The sequence below is a fragment of the Diceros bicornis genome, chromosome 7, assembly GCF_020826845.1.
Source record: "Diceros bicornis minor isolate mBicDic1 chromosome 7, mDicBic1.mat.cur, whole genome shotgun sequence".
Lineage (NCBI taxonomy): Eukaryota > Metazoa > Chordata > Mammalia > Perissodactyla > Rhinocerotidae > Diceros > Diceros bicornis.
Window position 1 is genome coordinate 78,147,040 of NC_080746.1, and position 15,515 is coordinate 78,162,554.

A 15,515-nucleotide genomic window follows, 5' to 3' on the forward strand; every position below is an offset into this window, starting at 1 on the left:
TTGACACCTAGGCTTAAAACTTGCATATTGTTATTTTTGCTGCATTGTATCCACCAAAGCAAGTTACAGGGCCAGATTCAAGGGTAGGAGAAATAAACTCCACCTTTTGATGGTCTATGCTACAAATTCTCAATCCCCAGGGCATGGACCCAGCAAGGAGCAAAGGATTGTGACCATTTTTGCAATCTACCATTCTCTCTGCCAAATAACCACTGGGCTCAGACAGTTTTACGAGGGAATTATATCACATCCAAGGAAATCATTCCAATCTTATATAAAGTCTTCCTGAGAAGAGAAAAAATGAGAACACTATCCATCTCATTTATGAAGATAGTGTGACCTTGATTCCCAAACTAGACAAGGACTGTGTAAGAACGGAATTACACAGGCCAATTTACTTTTGAACACAGATTAGATTAAAAATTCTAAACAAGATACTAGCGAATTGAATCCAGCAGTGCTCGTGTGTGTCTGGGTGTGTGACCCAAAGAATGACCACTTTGGTTATTCCAGCAATCCAAATCTGTTTTTATCACCAAAAAATTTATTAGTATAATTTACCACGTTAGACAAACACAGGGAGAAAAAAATCCAATAGTCATCACAGAAAAAGCACTAGATAAAATTCAATACTGACTCATGATAAGAAATTCTTAGCAAAATAGGAGAAGGAAACTTCATTAAACTGATAGAGTGTATGAAGTAAACATACATAAAAACACAATACTTATGGTTTAAATATTAAGAGAATTTCTGTTAAAATTGGGGATCATACAGGAATTCTTATCACAATTGTTTCGTTTCAATATTATACTGTAGGTCCTTACCAGCAAAATAAATAAAAGCCTTAAGGATTGTTAAAAAGGAAAATGTAATTATTCACAAATTATATAATTGTCTACATAGAAAATAGGATCCACAAATTATTAGAATTGCCAAGATTGTTCAGAAAGAGTGCTGGATATAAAAACCAAGAACAAAATCAATTGCATTGCTGAACAAAAGCAGCAGCAGCAACAACAATAAAAAAAATGCAGATAAATAGAATCTTATGGTTATAATACCAAAAAATGTATAAAGCACTTAAGAACAAATCATACAAAATATTTACATGAGACTTATGGAGAAAATTATAAAATTTTATTAAAAATCATTAAAGAAGAACTGAATGGGGAGAGGTAGACCATGTTCTTGGAGAAGAAGGCTTAAAATGTCACTTTTTCCCAAATTGATGTCTAGATTCAGTGAACTTGTAATAAATTCCCACTAGGATTTTTTTTTTTTGGCGGAATCTGCAATCTGATTCTAAAATTAATATGGAAGACTGAAGACAAAGAATAATGAAGACATTTCTGAAGAAGTAAAGGGAAGGGCTTTCTCTTTCAGATATGAAGGCTTATTATGAAGTTATAGCAATAAACAGAGAGAGTGTGATATCAGTGCAAGGACTGGCACATGAGAGATTGATCAGTGCAAGGACTGGCACAGGAGAGAAAGGAGAGGCCAGAAAGAGGCCTTTCATCATATGTGAAAACTTAGAAACTTGGTACATAACTGAAGTGACCTTCTGATCAATGGGGAAAGGATGTATTCATCAATAAATGGTTACAAAAATCAACTATTTAAATATTTAATATATATATTAATTGATGTAATTGATTTTCATGTATGGTGTCAAGAAAAGATTCAAATATGTGTTTGAACACCACACAAAAAAATCAATGATAATTATGATTGAATTAAATACCTAAGTGTGAAAGCAAAACTTTGAAAGTTTCAGAAAAACAACAAAGGAGCATATCTTCATGATCTCAGGGTAGAGAAGAATTTATTAAGCAACATTAAAAACTGTAAAAGCATTTAAGAAAATGTTAATATATAAAATAATCTCTTCATCAGAGAAGATCTTGGTAATGAGATCAATTAGCAAAGAAGTAGTATCCATTAAAGAAATGCTATAAATCAATAAGGAAATTTTCATAACTCAGTAAGAAATCAGGCAAAAGATATTAAAAGGCAGTTCCTTAAAGTGGAAACGTGGATTAGTGGCTCTCTAACTTTAGAGCGTGTCCAAATCTCCTAAAGGGCTTGTGAAAACACAGGTAGCTGGATGTCAGCAAAATGGTGGAGCAGGCAGCTCCAAGCTCCTGTCCCTCCACAGAAATATCAAAAAACAAGCAGACAGTGTCAAAATTTTGGTAAAAATTCAAAGATTTATAGCAACCAAGTGAATTCTAAATCAAGAAAAGGACAACATCAAAATAGTAGGAAAGCTTTGTGGCATTTTTACTTGCCCTTGCCCCACACCACTCACAGCTCAGTGGCAGTTTTGCAGATGTCAGGTCATGTTCCCAGTGTGGGACAGTAGTCCCTGGTTCTGGAGGAAGCAGAGCAAACCTCATTTACAAATTATTTTCTATGTCTGTTCTGTCTGGGACAACCTGCTTCACCTAACTCAGAACTCTTCTAGACCAGAAAAGTGAAAATATTGCAAAGCTAACAACCCACATCTACCTGGGGCAGTAGATTACAACTGACACACACAGTAGCCTACCCAAAGCAAGGAGCAAAAGCTGGGGAGAGAGATTCCTTGGGCAATTAGGGAATTCAAAATCACCCACGTATAGAAAGCCACATGCATGTCCAGAGCAAAGACCTGAGAGAGACTTAAGGTTTCACTTTGGGCTGATCCTCTTAGCAAGCATGGTCAAGTGTTGAAGGAGGGCTCCACCATCTGTCTATTTTTCTGTCCCTCTCTCAGCTCCTGGCATTTAAGGAAATCTCTATCTAAACTTGATCTGAATACAGGCTCAAGAACAGAGATTTCAGTGACAAGACACAACAAGGAATACAGTCTACGCAAAAAATAATTGGGAAAGTCATTAAACAAATGGACTACTACAGCATTCAACAATAAAACAAAAATAAAAATGAAAACAAAAACAATTCCAGGAAACCCTGGGGAAGGGAGAGCATCTGACCTTCAGAGTCACTACAACAGTCAAATGGCCATGTTCAAATACAATCCAAGGCAAACAAACAGGAAGGTATTGCCATTCAAAGGAACAAAATAAATGGACAGAAACCATCTCTGAGGAAGCCCAGACATTGAACTTACTAGACTAAGACTTTAAAATGATCATCTTAAATGTGCTCAAAGAGCTAAAGGAAAGTATGGACAAAGAACTAAAGGGAGTCAGGAAAACTATGTATGAACAACTGAGAATATCAATAAAAAGATAAATTATAAAAAGGAAGCCAACATATTCTTCAGCTGAGAAGTACGACTGAAATGAAAAATTCACTAGAAGAATTTACCAGCATTTCGTTTTTTTTTTTTTTTTGTGAGGAGGACCAGCCCTGAGCTAACATCCAATGCCAATCCTCCTCTTTTTTGCTGAGGAAGACTGGCCCTGGGCTAACATCCATGCCCATCTTCCTCTACTTTATATGGGACGCCGCCACAGCATGGCTTGACAAGCAGTGCGTCGGTGTGCGCCCGGGATCCGAACCGGCGAACCCCAGGCCGCCGCAGCGGAGAGCGCGCACTTAACCGCTTGCGCCACCGGGCTGGCCCTACCAGCATTTCTTGAGTGGGCTGAAGAAAGAATCATTAACTTGAAGATAAGACAATTGAAAGTAACCAGTCTGAGGCCCAGAAAGAAAAATAAATGAAGTCACAGTTGAAGGCATGTGGATACAGGAAGGGGGATCAGTTTGCATTCTTTCTACCACCTACTTTCTTACTGAAACTTTTCCATTTCCTTCATCCCTCTTATTATGCTTTGAAAGTATAGGCAGAGCTGGCTTCATGGGTGGTCAATCTGTGCAGTTCTACAGGGCGCTGCACTTAGAAAGGCCCCAAGATTGTTTAAAGCTCTGCTGTTGCCATTTTCAAATTTTCAATAATTTTTGAACAAGGGATTCTGCAAGTTATGTAGCTGGTCCTGGGTATAATTTATAATGGTGTTTACTTGTTTATTATTGGTCACTCTTTCTAGATTGTAAGCCTTACCAGGATCAGCACTGTGTCTATTTTATTCAGCAAGTGCTTAGAATTGCGCTAGGTACATAGTTGGTGGCCAGCCCTGGTGGGGTCTAGTGGTTAAGATTCAGCACTCTCACTGCCACAGCTGGGGTTTGTTACCACTCAGGGAACCACACCACCCATCTGTCAGCTGTCATACTGTGGTGGCTGTGTGTTGCTATGATGCTGAAAGCTATGCCACCAGTATTTCACATACTAGCAGGGTCACTCAGGGTGGACAGGTTTCAGCAGAGCTTCCAGACTAAGACAGACTAGGATGAAGGACCTGGCCACCCACTCCTGAAAAAATTGACCGTGTAAACCTTATGAATAGCAATGGAACATTGTCTGGTAGAGTGCCAGAAGGTGAGGAGATGGTGCAAAAAGACTGGGTAGGGTTCTGCTCTGCTGTACACAGGGTCACTAGGAGTTAGAATTGACTCGACTGCACTAACAATAACAACAAACATAGTTGGCAGACAGTATACTCTTAAAATGAATGAGTGCACAAGCTATGAATCTGCCTTCTCATTTGTAAAGTGGCAAAGATATCATAAAGCTAATGCAGATTGTAAAAGAATATATATTAAAAGCCCCTGGCACATAGTAGGTTTGCAACGTGCATTCTATCCCTTTTTTTCTTATGTATTTAATGCTCCCTGTGTGCTTAACACTATACTGTAGAAATGATAGGCACTTTTCCTGCCTTTTAGGAACTTCTGTTTCAGTTTGGGATCTTGTGATTAAGAGAGGGAGAACAGTTAGTCCTATTATCTATCTATTCCAGCTTGACGAGTGTATGATTCTCTGTAGATGAAAAGAGCCTTGTGCTTAAGAGCGCAAATATGTGATACAGACAGAAAACACAAAGGGTGTTCATAGACTTGGACCATCATTTTGCTGCAGAGGTCGGTTGTAAGGATGTGTAAGAGAGTACCAATGATTACTGAATGCTTTTTATGTTTTAGTCCTTGTGTGGCCCTACACATATCGTCTCATTTAATTACATTTCATCTTCAGAGAATCCTAATGAGGTAGCTATTATTAACCCTATTGTATAGATCAGGCATTGGAGCTGGGAGAGATTAAGCAATTTGCCAGTCTCACATAGTTTATAAGTGATGGAAATGGGATTTAAGGTTAAGCTTTTATTTATTTCAAAGTCTTTGCTCATTCATTCAAACATTCATTCATCAAATATTTTTAGCGTCTTGCTTACCATGTACTAGTCACTGTGATAGATGGAGACATTTCACTTAACTACTCCATGTCCCATAGAGGAGACAGACCCTATTGTCTTTTTCTGGGGCTCCAGCCCAAAGGAACAAGTGGTCCCAGTGAGAAGCGCCAGAAAGGGATGGCCATTCAAACTCTGTCTCCCTAGGGAGCAATGTGATTCTCTTTCCTCCTCTGTAAGAGTAGTCTCATCGAATGGCTCTTTAGAGGGAATCTTTCAGAACTCTCCTCCTCCTCAGAATCCTGTATATGGACCAGTATTCCTGGCCATCCTTTGGTGAGGTGAGATGGCTGGGGTAGGGGAAATATGTCAGTGTCTCATTACAGAAATTATTTCCATCAGTTCAATGCTGCAAAAATCTCCCTGTAAAAGAGGCAGCCACTTCTCAGGTGAGAGTCAGCACATCTTCAGGCTTTTAATATTTATCTTGTAGAAGCTGCCTCCTGGTTCCAAGAACCACACCTGCTTTATTGCTCCAAAACTAAAAATGCTTATGATGTGTTTTCAGGTTAAAATAGCATTATTCTCTATTTTAAATATTAATACATCGCCTCATAGGCAGTGTAAAAGCAAAAGCTCCTCGCTTGTCTAACCTAATTTCTGGGCTCTTGTGGGTCTTTATGGAGAGTGCAATAACAGGGCTGCTGATTAAAGAGCAGAGGGTGACATCATCTGCTTGATGCCTGGCACATGAGCCTCTAGCATTAGGTAATGCATATCAGAGACACAGAACACAAGGTGGAGATTTCTTCAACACAGCATCCATTTGAGAAGATAGCTAGCTAATAGTAATAGGCTTATCTGAATCTTCTGATTGTCATAGATTTTCATTATCAAGATGGTCGACTACCACTCAATTTCCTTTTGATGCATTCTTAGCTGATTATGCTGTTACTATTTCAGAGGGTAAAGACATAAAGAGCGAGCCTAGGTGAATCACAGTGACTTACAGGATGCTTCAGCATGTTGGGTGTTCTGACAGTTTCTAAATAGTTGAGATCTCAGGGATTCCCATCCAAAGCCTTTCCAGAGGTCAAGGCTCTGTCTGTCTGTCTCGGTCTATCTGGTGAATTTGGGTCTGAAATCTTTCCCTTACCTGGACATCACTGTCTCCTCAACAGCTGAGCTGTCACGGGGAAGGGAAATTGATTACAATTTTTTTTTTATACCACAGCTGTTGTTTTTTACCTCAGCTGGTTCCCATAATTCCACAGATGGTAAACATATGTTTATAGGCACATAGGAAAAGCAGATCTATTGGATTCCTCCCATCTCTAATTCTTATTTTTCCTTTCCTGCAGAAAGTCCAAGTCTCAGAGCTGAGAAACCTTATACATTTGTAGATTAATATTTCTGTGCATTAAGATTTTGGAAACAGCAGGACAGCTAATGATATGCTAATGAACTGACAGATTTTATTGATCATAATGAAAGTCGACAAGTGTCTTTCTTGGCTTTTATGCAAGCTGGAATATTTTATTAACTGACTTCAGGGCAGAAATACATAATTCCTTGCATTTTGAAAATTCTTCTTGTGAGATTCCCGAGTCTTACTTTTTGTTAGCCTGTTGGTAAAGCTTGAGTCCTTGCCAGTTTATAAACCGAACACATCTTCATCCATATATTTACATGCCCTGTGGGAACTCTCCCCACCCCCTTTCCCTTTCAAAGCAATTTGTTTCAGTGTTTTAGCATACAAAAAAATAGAACCATTTTCTTCAGTGTAAACAGAGATCTGAAGGAAAATAAGAGCGTTAAAAAAGAATTAGCATTTGTTTGGCGGCAAAGCTGCTTCCATTTGTATCAGAAAGCTCAGAGTATTGGAAGAGCTTGCCTAATCTTAGTTATTCCTTACATCAGAGGGGCCTAATGGCATTATTTTTCTAATCTTTTTTTTTTATCGCGTCTTCCTATATTTCTTACTGTGAAATGAGAAATGTTCTTGGAATAATGGAAATAACAGGCATTAGTTCCCCAAACGAAAACCCATAATGCACAACCTACCTGGTGCAAATTTATTTTTCAGTGCCTGGTGAGCTGAGTGCAGGAGCTAGAGTGTGGCAACAGGTGGATTTAACAAAGGGAAGAAAATATCCATTTTTCTCCCTTCCATCAGTACTAATAGTAAAAGCTTATTAGTTTGAGCTCTGCACCATAGGGATCTAATTAGATCCTCAGATCAGCTAAGGTTTAACATTGCAGTAACAATGAGGAAATGGATTGTTTAGCAAATTAATAGTGTAAATAATATTGCAAGGAGGGGAATATTAGGTTCCCTTAAGAGACTTCTGTTTTCAGCACTGAAAAACTGGTTTAGCAACCTGTTTGCACCTAATGCAAATAATTCATTGTGTATAGTTGGTTGGTATCTAGCCACTACGGCAATTAAGATAGAGCCTCATTTTGATAACAGGACCTCCTTGTAACAACATCTTGTTAGCTGATGTACCTGTGGGGCTCTCTCAAATGAAATACTTTTGCTCGCACCATGTCGCACTGGTTTTAGAGTTCGTAGACCTGTAGTTTATGGCCTAAGATTAAGGTGTCCTTTAGGAAAGCTACTTACATATCAAAGCCTTGGGTTTTTCTTAGGTCAAATGACAGGTGATCTGGCCTCAGATCAGGAGTCCTCATTGGGTGTATCAAAATCATCTCAGAAGCTTTTTCAAAATATGTATGACTGTCCTCCCTCAATCTCTAAAATTCTGATATGTCCCCCTAGTTTAAAAACTAATATCTTACATGATCTTCACAGGCTCTTACAGCTCTGAAAATTATATTGTTCAATATAGTATAATTCATAGTTTTCAGGAATTTGATGCTTTTAAAGTATGTATTACGCCTACTGTGTAAAATATACTATGATAGGAACTGCAGGGGACACCGAGATGAAAATATCTGATTTTTGCCTTCATGATGTTTAGAATCTAGAAATTCTGTTGGTTGCCTTTCAGTTCCAAATCAGTGAGGTCTTACTCTATTCATATATTGGATTTGGGTGCTTTTTACACCACTGTGAACTTTTTTTTTTTTTTTTTGTCAGGAGGACTAGCCCTGAGCTAACATCCGATGCCAATCCTCCCCCCCACTTTTTTTTTTCTTGAGGAAGATTGGCCCTGAGCTAACATCCATGCCCACCTTCCTCTACTTCATATGGGATGCCGCCACAGCATGGCTTAACAAGCGGTGCATTGGTGACCCAAACATGAGAACCCCGGGCCGCCAAAGCAGAGCGAGTGCACTTAACCACTTGCGCCACCAGGCCGGCCCCACCACTGTGAACTTTTAAGGAGTAAACCCTTTTGTTTCAAAAGAAACAAATGATTTACAATAGAGCAGAGTTTTTCAAAGTGGGGCCATTTGACCTTTCATCAGAATCATCTGGGACAGCTTTTAAAAATGAAGTGTCAGGGGAAGAGGGAGAATCTCCCTCCGCCCTCTTCCTTAAGGTTCTTATGGCTGGCCAAATAATTAACAAGACAGGTTAGCAGGAGAAAATAATACCAAGTTTAATAACATGTATACATGGGAGAAACTCAGAAATGAGCAACTCGTCCCTCTGTCTAAGCTGCTTGCTTAAGTATTGCAGCTAAAGGCGAGGAGTGTGTTGGGGGCGGGTAGTGGCCTGGGACTTCAGAGGGCAGGAAGACAATTCTTTTCAGGGTCATCTATAGATAATGTGGTCAGGGAGAGATAGTTTTTTGATAAAAGGGGCTTGGTGCCCCTCCCATTGTAACATCTATTTTACATTATCATTACAGCCATCATGATAGAAGATCTGTTCCAGGAAGGAGCCACCATGTCAAATTCTTTAGGCAGTTAGTGGGGGAGGTCAAATGTCCTTCAGAGAAAACAATCAAGGTAAAGAGATATATTTCAGGGTGGCCAAATCTTGATCTCCCACAGTCCCGCCTTTGAAACTAAAAGTTTCACAGTCCTTTTGAAACTTAAAGAAGTTTCATAGTCCAGAAGCTGATTTGGTAGATTGTTTCATCTCACTGAACACATTTCTTAGTCCTGATAATAGATCAGTTCAATTAAGTTCCTTTTGGAAGGTGGTGATGCAGGTGGGCTCTCAAGGTTACGCCTATATTATGGAAGCAAGCAATCAAGTATTTAATAAGAAGCATTTCTATGGAAACAAAAGAAAAACAAGGTTAATGAATGGTTGGAGCAAATTGGAAACGTGTTTCTGAGATAAGAGGACAGCCAGTTAAGAAGATTTTTAGATGTCAGCGTCAAAGTATCTTTTGCAGTTTAAATGTCTCTGATGATGTCATTGGGTAATCTCTTAAGTTTGTATGAAGTCCATCAGCTTCAGTTTGTACAGCTTCAGGCAAAAGGGCAGGTTCAGTTCTCAGTGATTTCAAATGAAAATGATGGAAAAAAAAATAAAAAATGTTAGTTTGGATATCTGTAGCCAGATATTTCAGGAGACTGGAAGAAATCAGGATCCAGTCTAGTCAACAGATATAAAACAAAAACCTCAAAAGACAATTAACAAAACTAGGATCTAATATCCGCAAATTTATACTGAAATAGTTTTTACTGAAATATAATTTTTCTCTCTAAAATCACCCTCATTTTCATTAAGATAGCCAAATTAAAACTAACTAGTTTGCAAAATAAGTCTAGTTCCAATAGAGTTGGCACAATTATTTACATAAGTACAGCAAGAATAGCAGTTGATCACATAGGCTCTTTTAAATCTGCTTTGCTGGAACTTTTTATAAGGAATCTCAGATTGAACTTCAAAGGCCTCTCCAGGCCAGGAAAGCCAAGCCAAGGATTTTGTCATCAGACTTTGCCTGCAATACCTACAGATTTGGGTGAATTCCTCTCCTCCGAGGTTCCCCCAAAATATTTCGAGGTTCCTTGTACCTGCCAGATAAGTGACATTCTTTACTTATCCTGGTAAGTGCTGCTTGGAACATAAGGTACCAGGCCAATATTTCCACGTGGCTTTATTCCATAAAGTCCATTCTTCATTCCTCAAAAGCTGTATGGTTATATCGCAAATATGATGTTCCAGTCACAACCTTGGTAATATAACCAGTGTTTCCAATTGTGTCCTGTTATAAGGAGAACAGATTCTTATTGAACTTATGCAGATAACTATATTGCCATGAAAACAACAATACTCACTTACTAAGAGTTTCCAAATCCTGGAGGGATCAGGTAGAGAGAAAAAGATAAATATTTCAATTTTACTTGCAAAAATATCATTTACCAAATTATTATGTCAAAGCTAGCTCAGGAGAAAAGAGAAAAAGTTTTCCTTAAATCTGAAAAAACAAAACATTAAAAATTCAGCAATACTTCAAATGAAAAATCATAAAAACTATAATCATCCTGATCAGTTGATTCAGTCCTGTGTAATCCATTCTCGATCCCAGTCTTTTTGTTAGCAGCTTCATGAAGTCGGTTTCTCCATCAGATTTCTGTAATTTCTTACCAAGTTCAGTTTTATGATCAGAAAGTTTGTCAGAAACCTGTATTCCAGTGTAAATATCAGAGTCCTTTCCATGAATTTTTCTGAAGTTGAAACATATTTTGCAAAAGCATTAGAGCAAAGAAATAAGTCTGTAAACAACAAGACCTCAAAATGGCAATTGACAGAGAAATTTGGTTAATTTTGTGACATACAACACTTTAAAATAATAACCAGAATTATGACTGATAACCAGGACAGATCAGAATTTCACTAATGTTATACAATTTTAAAACACCTATATCAATAACATTTACCCACAAAATATCACCTAAGCAGGCTTATCATCACTTGTCTGACAATGCTTTCCATGTAATTTAACATACTGAATAAGCCTAATAAGTTTAGTATCTTTCCCCTTATAGGAAGAGAGTAAATTTCTTTGAGAAGTTCCACGGCCCTTTGAAAATTCTCAAAGAAAAAAGTAAAAAAAAAGACTTTATTTAAGATATGAATTTTGCGGAGCTTGTCAAAAATGTAAAAAGTCAAAGCAAACAGAGCATTAACAGTCCAAAAAGCCTTAATAGAGAGACCTCAGTCTTTTGAACACAGGAAATTATTTTAACAGTTTTTTTCTTTTTAGGTAGACTTACTCAAAGGTAAAGAAAAATCCTTTATAACCTCTTTATCAAGTTCAAGAAATTATCCCTTTAAGAGAAATAAGACCAAATTATAATTTTGTACCAGCTTACTTCTGATATTAAAACTCATTTACTTAATTAAATTCATTTTAATCTTAGCCAACTTGACCATGCATAAACTCCTTTTCCAGAATTCCTCTTCCACAAACCTATAACTTTCTTTTTACATTCAGAATTTGTCCCATGTCTTTCTTTTCCCTCCTGGTACTTGAGGACAAATTTATCTTTCTTAATCAACCAAACAAAACATTTCCATTTTTTGTACCTTTATACATCTTACTTTCCTTGTACACAGACATATTTTTCTTAATATTTAGTAGCTTCAATCACATATACTAATTAGAAATTTTAACCCTTAGAAACCTTAATTTGTAAGTAAAAACTAAGTAAACAATTATAAACTTTCTTTTACATTAGTATCTTGTGGCTTGGAAAATTTATGAACACTTACTTCATCATTTCTGGAAACATGTTACTTTATAGTACAATCTTTTAATAAAACACATGTTTACCAATAGACCCAAAACACCTTTTAGTTTTCCTGTGATGAAAAGCCAAAAGTAGACAAACGTAAGTTTAGCAATCAATGTCTAATATCTTATGTTATTTGGAAATGATGATAGTGAATTTTTATCATAAAATTTAGCCAAACTCTAAAGTTTTAAGTCACCAAAAAGAGTTTGGAAGCTGTAACCACCATAACACATAATTATTGTTTAAAGTTCATCCAACATTCATCTTTTTCACAGCTATTTAGTTACTTATTCCCAATAATTATTTAGATTGCCTACAAGACTTCATAAGACATTAGATAAAATTAGCCATCATTTAAATTACTATTTTTGTTAACCAGTTCTGTAATAGAAATAACATCAGTTTTTTTCTACAAAATTTCATGTAAATTTCATCACCTCTTATACCTTTAAACATAGTTATCATTAAGATTTTTATCAATAGGTCTTGGTCTTCTAATTTTGGACAAGGGAAGCATTCCCAGTCAGACATTTTAAAACATACTCAGGCAAAGTTGATGTAACCTCTTTATATAAAATTAGCTCAAACATTCCAACCTTTATAATCTTATCAACACTTACACTTTTACATGTTCTCAATTCAATTGTAACCTGAGTCAAGGTCTTAAGACTAGTCAAATTTTTCCCTTCCTTTTTCTGGCCTTAATTCTTAGGTACCAATTAAGCAATTATGTGAGAGCTCTCAAAACATTTTTTTCCCCCAATTTAGAAGTTTTCCCATTCAAAGGATCCGTCGTCTGGCCATTGATGAGTAGGATCTTCATTTGTATATTTATTCCAATAGTGACTCGAACCAATAAGCCTTTTTAAGGAAAGACCCGGAGGTAACTTTCCACGCTTAGAATAAATCTTTACCATGGACGCAAGAGGTGTCCCTGGTGAAGGCGCAGATGATGTAGCCCCCATGATCCACAGAATTCACTCCCAAAGATATTCAGAGAAAGTAAAGAACTTTGTTGCACAGGTGGTAAGGATCAACGGTGTCTCCGGTCTCCCACAATAGTGTGGGACGCCTCCAGTCACAGACCCGCTAATCTGTGACACCGGGCAGGTGATACTGGAATGGGATTTTTCCAGGACTAACAAGCAACAAAGGTTAAGATGACAAAAGCTCTTATGGACTGGGCCCTTTATGACAAACTCCCCTGAGAGCTTGGCATAGCCGGACAAAGAGAGTTTGGAACCCCAGTCTACTCGACTGGCCACCAAGGGGCGCTCCGGTAAATGCACCTTCCGTATGGTGGAGACCAAGGAGAATATTCTCACTGGTCACAAAGCCAAGTTTTCTCAGGACACAGAACAAGACAGAAGGAAAAACCTCATCCGGTTCTTTTTTTTCTTATGTGCACAATGACAGCTTTAGCCACGCCTTAGGTCTCTTGGAGCCAGAATAATACCTAGGGGGGGAGGTGCCGCGGGGTTGGGGACTGTGTGCTTTACAGAGTACCTCGTCATTGCATGGGCATTTTCTTGCAGTTGGCGGGGGACATGTGTCATCTACCCCGTTCCATGACCCAACTTATCCTGTCACGGGAGTCTTCTGAAAGTGGCAAGCGCCCTAATGGCTCTTAACTGCTCGACCCGTGCCCACCAAATTTGCGGCCTTTTTGGCTTCCAAAATGCCCTTGGCAATGACCTTCACTTCATGTGCATATTAACCCACAGCAAAGTTTGGAGACGCCGGTCTGGTGAGACCCGCAAACTCACCAGTCTGTGGGGCTGGCCCGGACAGCAGGCTTATAGGGCCTATGCCTGTGTCCTACCCTATGGTATTTCCTTCTTATGACAAAATACACAGACAAAAGAGAAAAACAGAGACTACCTCTGGGAGGAAAAGGGATCAAGATCAAAACCAAGAGTACTCTGCCAAATTTAAACCAAGAGTCACTAAAAGCACAAGAAACTAGTTTCCCAAATATTTTCTCCTGCCAATCTAAATTTAGAAAGAGAAAAAATCCTCACCATTTCCTTCCGCCGGACTCTGCAGATAGAGATTCCAGGAGGCCGACATGGTAAGAAGTCTTACCTTTTTGCCGGCTTTTGTCAGGCGTTCCCGTATCTCATCATCTGCAGTAGTCCAGGGAGAAGGCAGGTCTTCCAGCCAGAGAAGGCAACTTGCCAGCCAGTGTGGATCCTGCCGACTATGCCAAAACTGTCGGGGGGAAGAGGGAGAATCTCCCTCCGCCCTCTTCCTTAAGGTTCTTATGGCTGGCCAAATAATTAACAAGACAGGTTAGCAGGAGAAAATAATACCAAGTTTAATAACATGTATACATGGGAGAAACTCAGAAATGAGCAACTCGTCCCTCTGTCTAAGCTGCTTGCTTAAGTATTGCAGCTAAAGGCGAGGAGTGTGTTGGGGGCGGGTAGTGGCCTGGGACTTCAGAGGGCAGGAAGACAATTCTTTTCAGGGTCATCTATAGATAATGTGGTCAGGGAGAGATAGAGTTTTTTGATAAAAGGGGCTTGGTGCCCCTCCCATTGTAACATCTATTTTACATTATCATTACAGCCATCATGATAGAAGATCTGTTCCAGGAAGGAGCCACCATGTCAAATTCTTTAGGCAGTTAGTGGGGGAGGTCAAATGTCCTTCAGAGAAAACAATCAAGGTAAAGAGATATATTTCAGAGTGGCCAAATCTTGATCTCCCACAGAAGATTCCTGGGCCCACTCCAACTCGACTGAAACAGAATCTGGGGTTGACCCAGGAATCTGAATGTTAAACAAATACTCAAGAGGATTCTTAAGAAACTTGAAAATAGAGCAAATTGTTCTGAAAAAATGAGATCAAATGAGGTCGGCTAGCAGAGACCCAGCTAGAGTCGCATTTTTCAGTTAAGTGTAGATTCATTTAAAATTAAATGAGGAGAAATAATAGTAATTCTATCTTTTTATCCCTTATTTCATCTCCTTTGGGAGAAGTTGCGGTTCTCAAAGGCATGTTTTCATCTGTAGAAATCTTCATAGACGATTTTTCTGGGAGAAATAAGGCTAATTGAGCTGCTTTGTAGTTTGTAGTTATAAAACTTTCTAAAGAAAACTACATGCTTAGCAAGTGCTTCTTTTAATGACAAGTGTCCAGGCACTAAATATTCCATATGGCAATTCAATGCAAGGCCCTCTGGTTCTCGCTCTGGGGAAGGTGCTGGGATATATACACGTGTGTATTTACATGTGCACTCACATACGCTCAGACTTCTTTGGGTGACAGTTGGCTTTGGTATAGTATATTGCCACCCTTCTTTTAATCAAGCATGGAATTACATCCACTCAAGTAAATTAACGTTCCCGTCTTGATTCATTTGGCAAGAACAAGTATTCATGCCAGTATATGGGCTGACCCTCGTGACTTTTCCTTAGAAAAAATACCGAGTGTTTTGAGTTTTTGTGTTAATGGCCATTGAGGAGCTGTCAGATCTTATTTCTGTTTTTGTTCCAGTCAACATGATTGACCTTCATCTAATGATCTGTGTAACACACGTGTGTGTGCGCCAGAGATTAAAAATGGAAAGAGAAGTGTGGAAGGGGGCAGGTAGAAGAAAGGTATGGGAGAGGCAATTTGTAATTTATAATATAACAAAAT

The 15,515-nt window shown here is 38.5% G+C and overlaps 1 protein-coding gene and 1 long non-coding RNA gene across 5 annotated transcripts in view; one reads left to right on the top strand and one right to left on the bottom strand.

The window, feature by feature from the left end:
• NELL1 (neural EGFL like 1) overlaps positions 1 to 15,515 on the top strand; it is a 778,808-nt gene that overhangs the window by 151,040 nt on the left and 612,253 nt on the right. The window lies entirely within an intron of this gene.
• On the bottom strand, positions 9,580 to 14,118 carry LOC131408944 (uncharacterized). Of its 2 annotated transcripts, none has more exons than XR_009220828.1 (3): positions 13,956 to 14,118; positions 10,146 to 10,336; positions 9,580 to 9,594 (listed from the first exon to the last, which is right to left on the bottom strand). It is a non-coding gene; the product is annotated as an uncharacterized LOC131408944 (long non-coding RNA). The 2 variants fall into 2 exon arrangements; XR_009220827.1 differs by lacking the exon at positions 9,580 to 9,594 and adding an exon at positions 9,709 to 9,723.